A 14566-nucleotide genomic window follows, 5' to 3' on the forward strand; every position below is an offset into this window, starting at 1 on the left:
GAATCGGTCCTGGCACATTCTCAAGATTTTGTGGCGGCTCACCAACATCTGGAACATCCACACCATTTTCTCCGTGGTTCTCAATATTGTTGTTTACTGAATTAGACATTTTAACCTAAAACCGAAGATCTTGGACAAGAAAAAGCGTGAAACATAACTTGTGTTATGTGATGAAAACCAGCAAGAAAATAATCACTATTATTATTAGCCCCACGGTGGGCGCCAAACTATTTACCGTGAAAATGGTAATAACAATTAAATTTGTTGATGGGACTCTAAAAATACGTGATCTATTTTTATGCTAGTTGTTTAAGAAGAAGATGCTAAGTGCAGGAAGTTTAGAGACAAAATGCGAGCTAGAATAGAGTAATGATTAAACCGATAAGCTAGCCAATCGGGGCCTTGGACGGACCGATACGGGGCCTCGAGGAAGATAATAAATAAGAGCAACAGTATCAAGAGAATATGTTACAGAGAGAAAAGAGAGAGTTCTTGTATATTTCGTGTGAAGTAGTTGAAGCCACAGTCGCCCCTACAAAATGACAAAGATCCCCTTTATATAGAAGGGGAATCCTACACCGTATAAAGTACATTAATTGTAAAGATATGGAGATGGGATGGCTAGACATGACACCCTGATTCGGGTTCAGGGTAGGCCGTTCAGAGTAGGCCGACTAGGCTTTGTCAGACTTAGCCGCGTGTCTTGGGAACTCCCCATCTTTACCCTTGCCACGGTCAATATTGCTTTTAGGCCGGGTGTCGACGATCCTCGAGGGAGGGAACTCGACCACAGTTTTGCAGCCTCGAGGCTCCGAGATGGTCTTCTGGAATGCCTTAATAATGGGAAATTGGACCCTCGGATTTCACCGTATATAGATAGTCTCCGCGTTTCCTAGAACGAAGTGATGGGAAATGATTTTGATGCCCTACTCTTCGGGCTCCCCGCGACGACGTCATACCGGTGATGTAACCAACGACGTGGGCCTTCACGATAACCGGGACATCCCATAGACTTGTCTTTTCGACGTCATTTAATGCATTGTCGATTCCCATTCTTCAAAGCAATAATGCCGTCGCCGATTCACCTCCTGAGGACGTATTAACTGCGCATGCAGTTACGTGTTTCGAAGACAATAATGGTGCCATCGGTTACGCTATCGTTCTACCTATAAATGGGAGCTTTCTGGGATTAATTCCATCCAAGTGCGGTCCCATATTTACCATATCTTCTCTTCTTTCCATCCTTATCTATCGTTCGCCATATTTGAGGCCCATGGCCTTGCGATCATCTGGCCGTGATCATATCGGCCGTGCCAAGGTCTACCTCCCGAACCTCCCTCAGTCGAGCGAGATTTTGCTGTTTCGTTGCTGTTGTTGTTGTTGTTGTTATTGTTGTTCCGAGATGATGAGACAGGGAGGCCGATTTCCCCCGTCTAGGAAATGGGTTCAAACTATACACCACTACTAATGAGGGTGTTCGAACTTTGAGGTCTTGCACCCGGGAATGATATCTGAAGATGCTGCTGCCGAGGTCGCACCTTTGAGAATAGGCTAGGTTCTTAGTTATTCACTATGTGTACCCCTTTTCTTCTTTGTTTCTGTGTAAGGACCCCTTATGGGCTTTGTAATCATTTGTAAGGACTCCTCGTGGGCTGTTGTAATCAAACGTTTATGAATATAAAGATATTTTCTCGACTTTCATCTTTGATGCTTGCCATATTCTTTTTACATTTGTGGAGACTTCTGAATGTATGCCTTTGCTGACTATTGTCCATATCTAACTCGGATGCGAGTATTCTTTTTGTTTATCGGTTGATAAACGTCACCTCTCGGAGCCCCCTGTTGTTCCTCGGATTAAGCTTGAATCGGTCCGATAGACTCGGGCCGTCGGGACCCTTGGGTCATACGAACATAGTACCTCGAGCCTTGAAATTTTCGAGAGCGGTCTCCGAGTGAGGGTCAGCTTTAGGAACTTGGAAACTTGCTTTGAACTTTATTAAGATAACTTTTGAGGTGTTGTAGATAGGTCCCAGATGAGGGGTTACCAAACTTTAGGAGATATCCTGAGGTTCAAACCTTATGGACTGATCTCGAAGTGCTTATTTTTCTTCTTGAGAGGAGCCTTCGAGATAGGGTAGCATCTCAAATCTTGCGATAGTGCTAAATGCTTCCTGGAGTCTAACTTCTTTTTGATGGAGGTCCTCGAGGTTGGGTACCACCTCGAGACTGGAGATGATGTCGTTGGCTTCTTAAAGCCTGGCTTCTTTTTGATGGAGATCCTCGAGGTTAGGTACCACCGCGGGATTGGTGATGATGCCGTGGGCTTCTTAAAGCCTGACTTCCTTTTTTATGGAGATCCTGAACGTGTACACGTATCCTTTCACACTGGGCCCTGTCGATAGGGTTGTGCTTGACTACTGTTTAAGGTATCGGGTTACCGTGGCGCAAATACATTCGTCGTTTTGGCAAGTGGTATAGATGATGAGGTTTTTTACGGAGAAGGCCGGCTCGAATTTACGCTCAGTCATCTCATTAGGCTATATCGGCCCTTTCACCATCGAGGTCTGCTAACCTTACGGTGTCGGTCGACCACGCCCTTCGTTGTTGACGATGAGGAAGATGGAGATCGGGGGTGGATGAGTCGGTTCGTCCGGGAGATNTTCGTCCGGGTTCGGACGGCTGACGTTATCCCCGTGGAACTTATGCCATTCCCCGAGGAATGGAACTATGCACGTAAGTGGTACATCCCGTGTCTTCTCCGATTTGCTTATGGCGAAGGCTAGTTCATTACCATATTTTTTTCTTTTCTGTAGCGATTTCATGGGCGCCGGGCGACGTTCCTGATCTGCCTGGTTGGGTCCGGAATTCAGCGACCCACTCGACTTGTGATGAGCGTAGGTGGCAAGCCGTGTCCCAGGGCATATGGGAAGCAAAACAGCACGGTATGTGTGCGTACTACTTTTTCCTTACCCTTTGTTCATTCGGAGAGACATTTCCCCTTTTTGCGTATTAATCTTGCTACTGTAGGTGTCAGAGAGCCTTCAGAGGCAAGGCCATGCTCCTCCGGAGGGGGGGGGGGGAGTAGTTGCCAGCTTCCGGGCTAAAGAATGACAATAATAAGCGGGACATGCATTCGCAGGGCGATGGCGCTCCGAGTAAGGCAATACGGGGCTGGAGCTTCGAGACGGAAGTGCCGTTTGAGCCTGCCGCGCCCATAGTTCCTGAATCCGGAAAGGTTGTTTCTACGAGCGATCGTGCCTCGACTGGAGTCACTTCTTCCAGGGCGGAGGGGACTAGATTAACAGATGTTCCCTCGGTCTTCGAGGATGTCTGGCGGCTTCACTTTGCGGTGAGTTTCGACATAGGCCTTTTGAATCCCGCGTCTTGCTTTCCTTATCGAAGTTTTCTTCTGCAGGCCTTTGACATGCTTAGGTCTGAGCTGCTCCGTCGTGGAGCTAGGTTCCGGAAAGCTCTGGACGAGGATTGGCTCCTTAGGCTCCTTTGTGAGGAAAAAGAAGTCGAGCTGGCATACCTACGATATAGGCGTGCCGGAGCTTGAATTACGAGAGCTACCTGATGGAGCAGGTAGTTTTCTGTCCCGAGTGCGTATACGTTCTGCCTTTTAGCTTTGGAGTCTAACACTTTGTTTATTCCAGTTTCATAAAAAGGCGGAGGCCCTGGAACATCTTCGGGATGAAGCCGACAGAATCAAGAATGACAATGACGAGCTAAGGGCTCGAGCGGAGGTTCAGGCTTCGGAGGAGAAGAATGCCTTGGCTAAAGTTCCTGTCTTCCAGGTTCAACTCCGTTTAGCTCTTGATAATGCTTTAGTTCAAGCAGATATGATCACGAAGCTCGAATCCGAGCTTTCGAAGGTCAGGGCTGAGATCGTTGATGCCCGGACCGGAGCAGTACTAAGCCAAACTAAGGCTAATCAGGAGATGGCGATTTATTTGAAGGACGCTACCGATGCTCAAGCCGAGCTGAACAGGGTCCTCAATCGTGAAGAGAGGATCAAAGAATACGCTCGTTGCAAGTCCCGAAGAAAGGTTCTCGAGGAGTTCCGCGCCAGGGGTTTTGTCCTCTCGGATGAGTTAGCGCGAGCGAGGGCGGACAAGCGTGATGCTCGGTTACTCCTGTCCGACACCGAGGAGAGTGAAGATGAGGCCGGTAGGCCATAGTTCCCAGGGGTAGGACATAGATTTTGCCATTTTGTACGTAGCATTTCCAGAGCATGTTTGTAGATGGAGAATGTGCTATTTCGCGTATGTGTATAAAAGAAAACCTTGTGGCTTTACTTCTTCTATACCCCTTTCTGTCTCGCATTTGGCCAGGTGAACCGGTCTCAGAGTCGATGAGAATCCTTAGATTCGTGATCTGGCCCTAGGGCTCATTAGACTGGCCCGGGGGCTCTTACGCGCTCGGTCGATGCGACCTTTAGTATAAGCTGGCGTTTGAGCTCTTATGCTCAACTGATTTGGGTTATGTCTCCGGGTCGGGTTTCGACTCGAGCTCGTTCGGCCCTCAAGCTTTTATATTTGCATGGGTTGGCGACAATGGCTCTCGTGCCTTTGATCGAAGCGATCTTTTACGTACGTGGCCCTGAGGCTCATTAGGTTGGCGACAATGGCTCTTACGCTTTGGGCTGATTCGGCTTTTTATTGTAAGCTGGTAACGATGGCTCTTACGCTTCGGGCCGATTCGGCCTTTTATTATAAGCTGGTGACAATGGCTCTTACGCTTTGGGTTGAAGCGACGTTTTATTGTAAGCTGGCGACAATGGCTCTTACGCTTTGCATTGAAGCGACTTTTTATTGTAAGCTGGCAACAATGGCTCTTACGTTTTGGGTCGAAGCGACCTTTTATTGGCTTTGTTTTCCCCTCGTTAAGGACTTTTTGAAGTAATTATCATCTGACCCGTCGTCGGTTCGGGAAGAACCTCGATTTCAAGTCATTTTATGGTGATGGTCGAGCACCTCGTGCGGTTTGGCTCGGAGGCTGAGTATCTCGAAGCCAATGATATGGAGCTGACGTGGTCGAAGCTCTTTTGCCTATGTCGAGGGTAGCCTGTTTAAACGGTTCTTTTCGAAGTAGATTTGAAGTAATGGCCTTTGATTTTGTAGCGACGGTCGGGCGTCCCTGAGTCGCATTAGTTTGGCTGGTACAGCCATATGACCGTAGTCATTTGTTTTTGGTCGGAGCCATTTTTAGTCCCGAGTGTAGTAGTTTAGGTGTCTATATCGAGGGTATGCCGTTTTAGGAATCTTACAAGTTCGATATATAGCCTAAACTTTGGGATCGAGTTTATGCCTGTAGTAAGGTCTTACAAAATTTTCATGCCTCTGAGGTCTTACAGTTTTGTTGATACTTGGTACAAATATAATTCATGCCTTGCTTGAGGTCTTACAGTTTTGTTGATACTTAGTACAAGAATAATTCATGCCTTGCTTGAGGTCTTATAGTTTTGTCGATACTTAGTACAAGTATGATTCATGCCTTGCTTGAGGTCTTACAGTTTTTGTTGTTGCCTTATATAGGTCTTACGAGACCGAGTCTGCCCGCTCGGGGTCTTATGGCCTCGAGTTTTTTACTGAATGGTGATTGGCGACAGTCTCCAAGTTGTCGAGGTTGTTTTGGCTCGGGATCCGTTACTCTACAGCTCGATATTGCCTCATTGAGGGCTTACAATTTTGCAGACTTCGACCCTGAGGTCGTGCGATTTTTGAGTTTTCGACGCCAATCCCTGACTGTTCGGGGCACTCTTTGCCTTGGAGGTGTTTCATGACTTTCACGCTGCCTAGTAGAGGGCATATGAGGTCATGCGGATGCCGAATCGTTGACGCCAGTCTCCGAGTATTCGGGACGTTTTTGATGGAGGAATCGTTTTGGCGAAAATGCTGAGTTTCCTTTGGAGTATGAGATGCTTTGGCAAAAGGTGTTCTTTGATTTCTTGGCACAAATACATGCGTCTCCGCCCTCGGGGGCTCGGCTATGCGGACACGGTTCATTCGACCGTTTGGCCCGGTACATCATTTTCCTATTGGGACCCCATTTGGCATTTTTTGGCTTTTCCGAGGGGATGATCTTCCAGGGGGATGCCCTTTAGTGTTCGAGGTTGATTTCAAAAGAAGCCTTGAACATTTTTCTGGATCTTCCTTAGGTAGAATATAAATATTGCCTCGTTAAAAACCTTGACGGTAAAACCCTTCTTGGGGTCAAACCCGGACGAAGGAGAAGAGTACAACGCATGCTTTCGAAACCTAAGGCCTTCGGGTTGGGAAGAGCTCTGGTTGTTTCAATCGGGTGCCTGCATGAGGGTTAGTATGAAATATAAAATGAAAAGGGAGATGACTATACCTTAGCGTGGGATGCGCCGGCAATGTTCCGAGGCCTGCTATGTCCCTGTCGCTTGTAATGAGGATGAAGTACAGTCCTTCACTATGTTTAATCGGGCTTAGCCGATGATGTAGTTTTCTTGCCCTTTGGTTCTTTCGAGAGTGGAGATATTGGTGTCGGTGACACGTCATGCACCGCGAACATTTCTCTTGCTATGTGTTGTTCCCCGTAGACGGTTTTAATCCCGTCCTTTGTTGGGAATTTCATCATTTGGTGGAGGGTGGACGACACTGCTCTCATGCAGTGTATCCACGGTCGCCCGAACAAGGCGTTGTACCTCATGTATCCTTCGATGACATGAAATTTGACATTTTGGGTTGTGCCGGCCACGTTGACTGGGAGGGTGATTTCTCCTTTCGTTGTTTCACTTGCCATGTTGAATCCGTTGAGGACTCGAGTGGCGGGCACGATTTGGCCTAACAATCCGAGTTGCTCTATTACCCTCGACCTGATAATGTTGGCTGAGCTACCTGGATCCACGAGTACACGTTTTATTTGAAATGTATTCACGAAGAAAGAGATTACTAGTGCGTCATTATGAGGTTGAGACAAGGCCTCGGAGTCCTCTTCGCTGAACGTGAGGGCATCCTCGGGTATGTACCCTCGAGTTCACTTTTCTCTAGTGATAGATATTTTTGTCTTTCTCATCACGGGCTCCTGGGGATCGTCGACTCCTCCCAAGATCATGTGGATAACATGTTGTGGCTCATTCGCTTCGTTCTTTTTGGCTGCTTCTCTTTCTCGGAACTGATTTTTGGCCCGGTCGCTTAAGAATTCTCGGAGGTGACCTTTATTGAGTAGCCTGGCTACTTCCTCTCGGAGTTGGTGGCAATCTTCGGTCCTATGGCCGTGAGTGTTATGAAATTCACATACAAAGTTATGATTCCTTTGGGAAGGATCCGACCGTACAGGCCTGGGCCATCTGGTGTCTCTGATTTTGCTGATGGCGAAAACGATATCCGATATATCGACATTGAAGTTGTATTTTGATAAGCGCGGTGCCCCTGTTGGCCCCGTGTTTCCATCGAATCCGGTTCTGTTAATGAGTCCCTGAGGATTCTGTCCTCGGTTGATCAATGGATCGTTGCGAGGTGGGTTGCGCCTCGGGGCGTTCCTCCTGTCTTCGGTGTATGGCTGATATCTTTCCTTATTTAGCTTTGGCTCCTTCGTCAGAAGCCTACTCGGGTATACTGAGCCCGAGAGGGCTCCTAGTTGATCATCCTCGACCCTGATCTTTGACTGATATCGGTTGTGGACGTCCGACCAAGTTACTTACGGGATACTCGATCAGATTCTCTTTCAGCTGCCTTGAAGCTACTGGGCTCCGCTCATTCATGCCTTGAGTGAAGGCCTGCACTACCCAGTCAACGCAGACCGGTGCTAGTTCCATTCATTCTGTTTGGAAGCGAGATACGAACTCTCGTAGCATTTCGTTCTCCCTCTGCTTGATCTTGAACACGTCGGACTTCCTCGTTGCTATTTTGATGGCACCGGCATGTGCCTTTATGTAGGAGTCTGCCAGCATGGCAAACGAGACTATGGAGTTGGGAGCTAGGCTGTGATACCACATCATGGCCCCCTTCGAGAGCGTTTCAACGAACTTCTTCAGTAAGAAGGACTCGATCTCGTCGTCTTTTATGTCGTTGCCCTTTACTGCGCACGTGTAGGCAGTAACATGTTCATTGGGGTCTGAGGTCCCATTGTATTTTGCGAGTTCTACCATTCTGAACTTCTTTGGAATGGGTTTCGGAGCCGCTTCCTCAGGGAACGGCCTTGGAACGATCTTCTTTGAATCCACACCTTTCAGGACCAGGGGTACGCCCGGGATTTGGTCGACTCTGGAGTTGTAAGTCTCGACTTTCTTGTTGTTGGCTGCTATCATGTTCTCGCCCGATTCGATCCTTTTGGTGAGGTCCTCGAGCATTTTTATGATGGAGGGTTCGGCTATCGACCCATTATTTCTTGACCTCTCCAATACCTGTTCGGTCAGGGTAGCTGTCTTTGGTGCTACCGTGCTAGGAGTCTTCTGGTGAATTTGCAACTGAGCAATAGCCAGCTGTTGTGCCTGCAACATTTCAAAAATAACATGAAGGCTAACTTCCCGTTCTTCCCGGGCTGGGGTTTTTTGGGCTTCCTGTTGGTCAACTTGGTATATGCTCCTGTTAATGTGGGAGTTTGTTCCGACGTGTTGAGCGTCACATGAGATTTCGTCCACCGGAATCGGTGCTGGCGCATTCTCAAGATTTTAAAGCGGCTCACAAACATCTGGAACAACCACACCATTTTCTCCGTGGTTCTCAATATTGTTGTTTATTGAATCAGATATTTTAACCTGCAACCGAAGATATTGGACAAGAAAAAGCGTAAAAGATAACTTGCGTTATGTGATGAAAACCAGCAGGAAAATAATCACTATTATTTTTAGCCCCACGGTGGGCGCCAAACTATTTACTGTGAAAATGGTAATAACAAATAAATTTGTTGATCGGACTCTAAAAATACGTGATCTATTTTTATGCTACTCGTTTAAGCAGATGATGCTAAGTGCATGAAGTTTAGAGATGAAATGCAAGCTAGAATAGAGTAATGATTAAACCGATAAGCTAGCCGATCGAGGCCTCAGACTGATCGATACGGGGCCTCGAGGTTGATTCCTGCGCTCGGGCTCGAGCTATTAAGGGCAGTCGGGGAAGGGCTAACAGTTGTAAAATAATCAGCGGAGGCTCTTTATGGCCAATGATAAGCAATGAATGAAGAACAAATATGAAGATAATAAATAAGAGCAACAGTGTCGAGAGAATATGTTAAAAGAGAGAAAAGAGAGAGTTCTTGTATATTTCGTGTGAGGTAGTTGAAGCCACAGCCGCCCCTACAAAATGACAATGATCCCCTTTATAATGAAGGGGAATCCCTACACGATATAAACTACATTAATTGTAAAGATATGGAGATAGAATGGCTAGACATGACACCCTGATTCGGGTTCAGAGTAGGCCGTTCATAGTAGGCCGACTATGTTTTGTCAGACTTAGCCGCGTGTCTTGGGAACTCCCCTTCTTTACCCTTTCCACGTTCAATATTGCTTTTAGGCCGGGTGTTGACGAGCCTCAAGGGAGGAAACTCAATCACAGTTTTGCGCCCTCGAGGCTCCGAGATGGTCTTCTGAAATACCTTAATAACGGGAAATTGGACCCTCCGATTTCACTGTATACAATCATGTTAGCTCCCTAGATTCGATGATTTGGCAATGGGTTGCGATTCACATTAGATGGTGCTGGAGTGCACTGGATTGCTCTGGATTAATCCGCTCTTGATCAAGGTTTCAATGTTATTTTTCAACTTGAAATAGTCTTCGGTATCGTGCCCCGGTACATTGGAGTGATACACGCATCTCTTAGTGGCATCAAAATATTTGAAGGGATGTTCTAGAACCCATCCCTCGATTAGGTGTATTAATCCTACTCTTCTCAACCTTTCAAATAATAGGGCCAGAGGCTCAGCAATCGGGGCATAGGTTTAGGGACCCCTTTCTTCAAAGTTGGGACGAGGACGTGGTGCATACACAGGTCGTTTTTTGTATATGAGCATATAGTCATTGTGGGTTTTGGTTGTTGTTGGCTCGAGGAGGTTTTATTGTGGTTGAGGGTGGTAGTATGGTTGGGTATTATAGACTAACGCATAAGTGGGTGGTGGTGAGTGATTGTTTGGGGAGTACGAGGTGCTTCCATAAGATGGGTTAGTTTGATAGTAGGGGATGACCGATGAGACCACTTCTTTCTTTTTCTTTCCTCTACCAATCGATCCTGACTGGATGGCCTTGCTGGCCGCTTGCAGTGCTGCCATAGATTGCACCTTACAAGTCTTTATGCCCTTTTCTAGGAAATCTTCCATCTTAAACAGCTGGGGGAACTTTTGACCCAACATTCTCATCATCTTTTCAAATTATATTCCCTCATCGGCCCAGATGAAGTTCATAGTTAGTTCATTGTCGTCTAGCGGCGGTTGTGCCCTGGAAGCTTCCGTCCTCCACCATCGTGCATATTCTTGAAACAACTCAGATGGTTTTTTCTATAGGTTCACCAACGTGAACCGATCAGGAGTGATTTTTGTAGTGAATCGAAAATGGTTCATGAAATCCTCCGCCATATCTTTCCAAGTTCTCCAATTCCACGGCTCCTGTCAGGTATACCAGGTGAGTGCTTCTCCCGTCAAACTCCTTATAAACAATTTCGTCCTTAATTTCTCATTTCTCCCCACTTCAACTAGCTTGTCGCAATAAACCCTTATATGTGTGTAAGGGTCCCTTTTCCTATCAAATACATCAAATTTTGGAGGTTTGTACCCTACTGGCATATCCACATCTGGGTGAATACACAGGTCCTCATACTCTAGGCTTTCACTTCCTCGAGCAACTTGGAGACTCTTCATTTGCTTTCTTATACCAGCTCTTCTTCCTCACGCCTGGCTTCTCTCTCCATCTCGGCGTATTGATCGATCTCATATGCCACCCTGACCATGACGGGTGGTGTAAAGGTAGGTTTGGTAACTGCATATACAGGGGGAACGCATTGCTCATGAGTAGCGGCATGTGCCACGGGTATATGCTGGTGGGTGGTGAAAGTGACTCCATCACGAAGAGGGGTGGTTGCATTAGTTGTAATAGGTGGTTTTTGTGATATCTGAGGGTATTGTGGTATGTAGGGAGTATGAATAAGGGGATTTGGAGGGTTACTGGAGGTATGACTTGAGTGGTGGGGTTGAGGTTTGAGTGCTAATGTTTTGGCATGATGTCGAAGGAAAATGATCTGGATGTGAATCCAAAGAAGGGAATCTGGGTGGTTGAGGAAGTGTTGTCACGGCCAGGTGCGACAATTCTCTGATATGATGTACCTCTTCTCTTAAGGATTTGTCACGACCCAAAAATCCCTTCGAAGGAGTCGTGATGGCACCTAGTCTCTAAACTAGGTAAGCCTAACATTATCAGAAATAACATTGACATTTACTAACTTTAAATTAATTTACTCTGAACAAATTACAATTTCCAAAACCGGTGGTACAAGTCACAAGCCTTTCTAAGGGCAGTTATACAAAATAAATACATCACCGTTCCGAAACAAAAGGAACAAATGGAAATAAGTACAAATGAAGGTGACTCCGAGGCCTGCGAACGCTGTAGCAGGTTTACCTTAAGTCTCCACCGCAACGACCCACACAACTACTACCGATCAAATACATGGATCTGTACACAAAAATGTACAGAAGTGTAGTATGAGCACACCACGGCGGTGCCCAGTAAGTATCAAGACTAACCTCGTTGGGGTAGTGACGAGGAACAATCTAGACACCTACTGGTCAAATAAATTGAACAGGATATGATAATGAACTATCAACCTAACGATGACAATGTAACATCAATAGTAGGGAAAGAACAAACTATAATCAGTAGAAACAATAAAGGGAAACACGGATGGAAACGAAAGATAACCAAATAAATTAACACAAACACAGCCGGAACACAGACAAGTAAAAATGTACTCTAACAAGGAAGGCGATGTCAGCTCAATCAATCATATCATTTCTGGTGCACAATTCCAGCCATCTTAAACTCCATGTCTCATATCATACCTCAGTTACCAAACATTTAGCACACCCGGCACCTTGTGCCCACATATTTCTATCTTTCTTTGCACAACAACGTTCTTATGTTACTCAGTACATAGGGTCCATAACCAATGCAATTAACATATTCACGGAGTCTCATTTACGTAACATATAGTAGAGTACAACTTCTAAGCCAATTAGGAACTCAGCAAGAAAAGATGAAGTTATTTTTAGAAATCATTTGAATAAAGAAAAAACCATTTTCAATTAAAATACAACATCGAATGAATTATTACCTTTAACAAGGGATTTAATAAATTAATTTAGTAGAAATTCTTTTTTTAAGTAAAATACAACCTCAGACGATTTAAGGGAATTTAATTGAGTAACTAATTGAATTAAAAATGAAACAATTATTGAAATTTGAAATATTGAAATATACATATAAATACGGCGAAGTATTGAAACACTATGGGGTTCCATCACAAAGATCGCAGTAGTAAAGGAATCTGAACAGTTAAAACACTCGAATTGGTAACAACAAATAAGCATAGCAAACAGAAAGTGCACGGCATCACCCTTCGTGCTTTAACACTCTCTCACAAGTAACATGCACGGCATCACCCTTCGTGCTTTAACACTCTCTCACAAATATCGTGCACGGCATCACCCTTCGTGCTTTACACTCTTCCTCACCCAAACAACAATCACAAGAATTTGGGCAAGGGAATCAATAACATCACAATAGAATCAAGTAACAATGAAAAATCTGGAAATAAACTTAAAGAACACCATAACTCAATTATCAGCAAGAATCAGGAAAATCAAGGACAAGTGCACGGCATCACACTTCGTGCTTTTACTCTCGTCCTCACCATAAGAATTAATATAATCGGCACGGCATCACCCTTCGTGCTTTTACCTCACATAATCATGGCACGGAATGATCCTTCGTGCATTATCACTCATATAAAGGCACATAATGGTACATCGTGCGGCACGACATCACCCTTCTTGCATTAATACTCTCTCACAAATATCATGCACGGCACCATCCTTCGTGCTTTAACACTCTCTCACAAATATCGGGCACGGCATCACCCTTCATGCTTATACACTCTTCCTTACCCAAGCAACAATCACAAGCAATTTTGGGCAAGGGAATCAATAACATCACAATAGAATCCCGGCAAGGGAACAATAGTATAATAACAATATCCCGGCAAGGGAAACAATATCATAAGCAATAACATCCCGGCAAGGGAAACAATATCATAAACAATACACTCCGGCAATGGAATCAACAATAGTCAATCTCGTCCGAGCAATTAACTTCACAAAATGAATTCCAACTTGAGTCAATACTCAACAACGGTCGAATACCAAGGAATTACCATAAGCTTGGTCTAGCATGAATACTCATCAAGTCAAGCATGGATAGTACATAATAAGGATCACGAAAAGAAAACCAAGAAGCACACTAACTTTAACAAAGCAATAAGACATAATAAGCACGTAATAATTACTCAGGTAACCACAACAAATGGACATGTAACATATTTGCACGAAATCATAGGGGAACTCAAAATCAAGAAGTATCAAAACAATAAGGAAGGCAATCACTTCAACTAAGGCAATTAGGGGCCAAGTAACACGTAAGAATTAGAGGAAAACTAGCATCATATGGAGCATATAGAGGAAATTTAAGCAATTAGGAAACTCAAGCATGACGGAATATTTTGCACATAATGAGCATAAGGACCTAAGAACCCTAGAGGCAAATTTCCCACAAATAAGCCCGAGCACAAACTCGTCACCTCATGCGCACGGACTACAATTAGCATAGAAGAATCAAACCCTAAGGGGAAGTCTCCCACACAAGGTTAGGCAAGATACTTACCTCCATCCGGCCAATTCAATACTCAATTTAGCTTTTCCTTTACCAATTCATCAATGCTCGGCTCAATCTAGCCAAAAACGATTTGAATACATCTTACAATGCAAGAGAAAATAATTCCAATTAACAAAACTATGATTCTTATACAATTTGCAAAAAGTCAACAAAAGTCAACTCCCCGGGCCTGCACCTCGGAACCCGACATAATTTACAAAAATCGAATACCCATTCCGATACGAGTTCACCCATACAAAAATTATCCAATTCCGATACCATTTGGTCCTTCAAATTATCATTTTACATTTTTGAAGACCTTTAAAATTTTTTCCCAAATTCCATCCCAAATCATGAATCAAATGATGAATTCAATGATAGATTCATGTATTCTAGCCAAATCCGAGTAAGAATCACTTACCCCGAAGAATTTCTTGAAAAACTATCAAAAAATTGCGAAGATCCGAGCTCTCTAGGTCAAAATATGAAATAAAACCCTAAACCTCGTATTTATAGTGCACCTCCCAGATTTCCATCACTGCTGACCGCAAAAAAACCACCGTTGACCGCGGTAAATCCACCACTACCGCGGAGAATGTTGACTGCAGTGACATGATTTAGTATTTCGGCCATAACTTTCTCTACAGATGTCCAAATTATTATGTTTTTACCTTTCTA

The sequence above is a fragment of the Nicotiana attenuata genome, unplaced genomic scaffold, assembly GCF_001879085.1.
Source record: "Nicotiana attenuata strain UT unplaced genomic scaffold, NIATTr2, whole genome shotgun sequence".
NCBI lineage: Eukaryota > Viridiplantae > Streptophyta > Magnoliopsida > Solanales > Solanaceae > Nicotiana > Nicotiana attenuata.